The sequence below is a fragment of the Diaphorina citri genome, unplaced genomic scaffold, assembly GCF_000475195.1.
Source record: "Diaphorina citri unplaced genomic scaffold, Diaci psyllid genome assembly version 1.1 scaffold4286, whole genome shotgun sequence".
Taxonomy (NCBI): domain Eukaryota; kingdom Metazoa; phylum Arthropoda; class Insecta; order Hemiptera; family Psyllidae; genus Diaphorina; species Diaphorina citri.
In genome coordinates, this window is record NW_007381685.1 from 3897 (window position 1) to 9947 (window position 6051).

The 6051-nt window shown below is 38.5% G+C and overlaps 1 protein-coding gene across 1 annotated transcript in view; it reads right to left on the reverse strand.

Moving 5' to 3' along the window:
* The window catches only part of LOC103520937 (probable uridine nucleosidase 2), a gene marked incomplete at its 3' end in the record, with an annotated part of 22950 nt that overhangs the window by 3890 nt on the left and 13009 nt on the right, over nt 1-6051 (reverse strand). The window lies entirely within an intron of this gene.

Consider the following 6051-nt stretch of genomic DNA (forward strand, 5'->3'; position numbering starts at 1 on the left):
TATTTATTTTTATTTTTTTTGATCCATACCGATGGACGCTACATTTACACATTCTTATTTTTAATATTATCGCGGTTAGTAATTTTAATAGTAGTTTTACTTCGAGTCACTCCCTTCGTAGTTAACCCGTTTAGTATTTTTTTTCTTATATTTTCTTCTGTACAGTCGACAGCCGTAAATCTTGTTTTCTCTTATGTCCACATTCCACTCACGATGTAGTCTCAGGTCAAATGCGAACTTCAAAACGAAAAATTAAATGAAAAAATTTATCCATGCAGTCTTACAACAGAATCTGAGTGAAAAAACACTGTCAAGGAGAGAGAAACAAAAGTGCCAGGGCAGATATGGGCAAGTCAAGTACTCCCTTAATAGAAGGACAATCCGGTGAAAACGATTGTATAAGGTCACCAGTTAGAATTAGGGCCCATTTCTGTTCAATCAGTATACTTGTCTGCCTACCCCACCTCTGCTATAACTAACCGGTAGTATTGTCGAGAGTCTATGTGGGCGATATTGTTACGATCCGTAGATGACCCTACACCATTACTTCTACGATCAGTTCGATGACAGTTACACGGTTCTGGACTCTCAGAAAGAGTTGTCTTGACTTCCACTCAAACTTCTTTGGGTGCCGATTTGAGGTGTTGGAGTTCAGTGCGTTTAATCCCTTCAAGTCTCGTTAGAGATCATTGGAAGTTCAATCTTCTTTGTATCTTCAAGCTTGGTCCTACATGCTTTTTCATGGTGTCTGGCGTGTCTGCATCAAGAAAAATTTAAGCATAATTAAAATAAAACTTACCTAGATTCCGTAACATATTGACGGTTCCTGCCAACAAATCACCGCCCAAAATGGAGGGTAATGCTGTTCGTGGGCGGATGAGTGTACTTTAGGGTGGGTTCTGACCAACCAAGCTGTTTTCGGTCGTCGTGTGTGCTACGGGTACCATGTAGCTAGAGTGTAGGCTGTGGTAGGTGCCCACGTCGCCAACGAATTGAAGTCACCTTCAGTAATCCTGCTAGGTGCCATGTAAATTGGCACGATTAGTGGCGCGTCTGATCTCTAATAAACAAACACAAGGAGTTCTATCGGAATCTGTCCCGGACGCTCAGCATAATGTACGTGACTGTTCCTAGAAAGAAGACTGACACACCGTTCCTGCCCTACCCGTCTGAACTAAGGTTAGGAGGAGATACCTTACTCTTGCGTCTGCCTTGTCCACGGCAAAATAGAAGACTAGTCTCGTACAAGCTTGAAAGGTCATCCTTAAAAATGAAGGTAAAAAGTCCCCAAACTATCTCCTTTGACAATGCATCCTCATTGATGACGCTGAATAGCACGGGTTATCTTGCACGTTATATCTCTAACAAAGAAAGGGGGAGGGACGGAGGAAGAGAAGCTAAAGCTCTGCATATTCTGACATACAGCAGGTACCCTACCTAGTTACCTATAAAATTATTGACAAGTATGCAATTACTGCTAAACTTATTATGAAGTTCCCCAGAAGATAAGATGATAAACTTATATACAAATAAAAATACCGAAACTTGGAAATGTGTTCCTTACCATTTGCCTAGACTGACTTTGAAACCACCTCCTACTCGTGTACTCGTACTTCGTATACTTGTCCAAGATGACTGATGGGTTTTTTTTACTTTCTATTACTACAGTATAGCGAGCTCATACTAGCTAGTAATGAAAGTATTGAATCAGCCCAAATTTTCAAAATCGAGAATGGTTGGAGAATATCCGTTTTGGATCCCCTGATGTCAAAGAAGTGGTTATGTAGCCCATGGTCTGTATGTATGTACGATACGTACGTACGCTACCACAGGTTTAAATGGGAAAGTAAAACGCGTAACTATACTAAATATCTCCAAGAACGGTTTGTCGATAGAAGCGATGAAATTTGTAATTTGGTATACTATCCCAGTATGGTCCAAGGACGCGACTGTAACAATTTGGTAAAAATCAGACAGTCAACAGATATCAACCAAAGTTTAATGTTGCTCATCGGACTTATCAAAAAAAATGCAATTTTTTGATAGTTTATATCATTCTTATGACACGAGGAGCATTTAAAGATAGAAAATTTTCGACAAAAATCCGCCGCCTAGGCGGCTCGGCCACGAAAAATTTTCAAAAAAAAAAGTCACTTTTGAACCATTTTAAACAATCCCTTATTACATGGGAGTACTTGAGATAGCACAATTTTCGACCAAAAATCGGCCGCCGTATGGGCGGCTGGGACTTTGGGAAAAAATTTCACTTTTAATTTCAAATAAGTATTTCCCTAAATGTAATAGAACGTCGTGTGATGTGTCACACCAGATTTTTACTGTTGGCACTACTATGGGAACTTGGCTCTGGACCGACCAGCTGATTTTTTCATGAGATATGGCGGGAAGATGTCCGTGACAAAACTAACCGCACCACTCATATGTGAACATCAAAGAAAAACAGAGGCAGTGCAGTCTTGTAACAACATCAGAAGAATTTATTCGGAAATAGCGCAAACTCTAATAAAATTGGATTTATCATGTTGAGCGTCTATTGGCTATTTCTGTGCATTAGGGATTTTGAGTTCTCAAGCTTGTGTAGGTCCGAAATTTTAATAAAATAGAACCAACTGTTGAGGTAATCTCAGAAACAAACAAAATCAAAGAAAGAAGTCTAGAAATAATTCACCACTATGATAGCTGAAAGTTGCGGTATTGTTTGTGTTTACATAGTAAAATCACTTAACTTCCTGTCTAAGAAAAATTAGACTTCAGAATTTTCCCGGAATGTTTCTGAGAAGCAGTTTCTTGACCCAAGTTCACCTTGAATTTGATCTTATTACTTTGCTGTTCGTATCATTGGTGTTCCTGTAAAGTAAAAAAGTAAATGAAAAAAATAATTAAAATAAATGCAAAAAGTTATTTCGATAAGAATCCTCACAAATCTTACATATATAAATAAAATTGTAGATTTGGTCTGTACATTGCTTAAAATCATGAAAATTTTTAGTTATTCTTTTACTCCTTATGGCATCCCCGATTCCAAAATCACATTAGAAAAATTTCTGTATGTATGTCTGTATGTATGTGTGTATGTCTGTCTGTCACGCTAAATAGACCTTTGGTTGTCCTCTTTTCACGCAAAAACGGCTCGACCGATTTTGATGAAATTTTTTGTGGTTGTTAAGAAAAGTACTCCGAGTGACATAGGCTACTTAAAATTGTCACATTCCTGATTCAAAATGGCGGCGGTTCAAAGTTGTGCCTATTATGCTGCACTGTGGGATATGGAGCGCGTAGCGCGACCGTGTGTGTGTGGTGTGATGGGCGTGTGTGCCATGTATTCATAATATGTAGTAGTTAGGTTATACCTTCGTTGGATAGGTAATGAATTTCACACATTTTATCTTCTCCAGCTTGGTTGGGGATCTAATTTGGACAAATTTTAGAATAAAGCAGGTAAAATCGTCGAGTTGAAACTTTGAAATCGCTTCTTTATTTCAATTGATAACCTGCTCGAAAGCACGTAACTTACTTGTCCATTAATACATTAACGACTTACTTTATCATGGACACTCGTTGCTATGCTGAAAGCCCAGAAAAGGTTAGGTGCCCAACTGCCCATGATAAAGTAGTTCTAATTAATGTATTGACCGTTGCAATAAACTCAAATTACCTGTCCAGTAATGTTACTCCTCGCGCCAAGTCACCCTCAGATAACACATACACCTTGGCTGTGTACATGCTAGCAATCACTTCTGGTAGTGAGAAAGCCAGCACTGTCATAGAATCAGGTGCATGCCAATAGGGTAAATTTCTGTCCAGTTCCACACGCTCTACTTTATTCATGAAATCCATCAGAGGGTTCTGGATAGCGCCCAGAACGTTTTGCCTCCATTCCTGTGAAAACAAATGGAACAAATTTAAAGAGAACTCGCTCAGAAAAGGGCTGTCTATGTCCAATTTGTCCAACGAATTGAAAAATAGCCGTGTTTTTCAATTCATTAGCTAGTGTCACTATACCATTGAATAGCAGAGGTCAAAGATTTATATCCTTGCGTTCCTCCTTTCCTGATTTTTCAGCCTTGGCTTCGCATTTCCTTAAATCGCGGCGGTGCCTTTTTTTATAATGCCTATGTATTACATTCTTATGTTACCTACCTCATTCCATTTCTTCCCATTTTTATATATATATATAATTTGTTCCATTTTAAATTGTCATATGCATTTTGCAAGTCAACAAATTGTCAATTGTCCTGAGCACTTTTCCGTTATCTGTCCCGCACACAACGTAGTGCCTGATTCTGCCACTACATATGTATTGGACTTGAGCCTAATAGTATGGCTCCAGAATGGTGCGAAATAAATGTTTATATTTAGAATGTTAAGGAACATTCAAAATGAAACCTAGTAAACACTAAAAGACTAGAAAAACGTTACAGAAATGTCTGAAAAATTACTAGATTGTTGCCAAAACATTTCGCTTCTGATAAAAATGTTGCTGGTGTTATTAGAATCTTTATCTCTGTTATTGTTTACTCCCTGTAGCTTACCACGGAAATCTGGGTGTCCAAACAAGTTTCCCGAGGAAGAAGATATACAGGGTGTTCAATGGAGGCATGTTCAAATACAAGTCTGGTAGCTTCTGGATCCCGCCGGAAATTGAATTCTGTGCCGGGACTATCATTACCAATGCCTGGAGTAAAAAGGATATTGTTTACGAATTTTTTGAGTTATGCAAGAGAATCATAGAATTATGGAACTCTTAAGCCACACGCCACAATTAATTGGCCATGGAACAAACTTCATTTAGAAGTTGGTATAAACATGCTGATCAGCCTAGTTAGCTTGGTTGGTAGCGCGTCTGCCTTGTAAGCGCTAGGCCGTGGGTTCGATTCCCGCCCGGGGCGGATTTTATCTTGAACGAATGATGTTCGTTCTCGGAACGGCTGGCTTTCGCCTATCCTGTCTTCGTTTTCTCTTCGATTTTGGTACGATAAGACCTTAGTTACAGTTTTCTATGTCAAACCTCTTGGGGAAAAAGAAGAAAAAAAAAAAAAAAAAAAAAAAAACACGCACAACACCGACCACACAGAACAAAATATTTTGTTTTTGAGGCAAATTCAATGGTCAGCTTGAAAATCTTTCTGGAAAATTCAACCTTGTTTTGCATGCACTTCTTTCTGGATTTTTGCCTGAATTGTTTCTGGATGTTCCACTTGAATATGCTTCATCTTGAATTCCTCGTTCTGTGGGCACCCATACTCATCTTGATTTAGGATTGAACTTGATTTTATGATAAAAATTGATACTTTTATATTATAAAAAGTAGTTCCCACTAATGGCTTATAACTGATTGCTAAATGTGTTTAAATAAATAATGAGTAAAAGTGCTTCAACATTTCTCTCTTATTGATGCCTAGGTAGTTTATAAACCATAAAACATGCAAACCTCTGGTCATTACTTAGAGTGAAAAAGATCTGATATTGGTATTTTAATTCTTAACTTCTGTTTCACAGGTTTGTCTAATACTCTATTGCAAGACCTGCCACCTCTTAGCCCAGATGACTATGTCCTGATCTCCACATTTCTTAACAAACTACCATCTCCTGTATGTTTGGTGGCTCACAATGGTACACATTTTGACTTTCCTCTGCTTCGATCAGAGCTACAGAGGATAGGAAAGGTAATTATAATGTGTTTCTTCCTGATTAGTGTTAACTAGTAGTTCTGTGAACTGTAGACCTCAATTAGACTCTCCAAATTTTATAGTCTGGCCTATGGTAATGGAGAAAAATGAAGCTTAAGAGGGGGGCAAACCCCATCCCCCCCTAAATACAGCCCTGCATACATCCCAATACTTTTCCACAATGTCATTGCTTTACCTTTGTGCAGAGCAGAAATTTTGGTGGCTAGAGTTCATCAGAGTGTTGAGTGAATAGAGCAGGCAATTTTGGGGATCTCTTTTGGGGGTTTCCCCTATTTGTTGCCATTTCTTCCCAGTGCTTACAGTACCTATTTATCCATTGTGTTGAAATATCACACCATTTGGT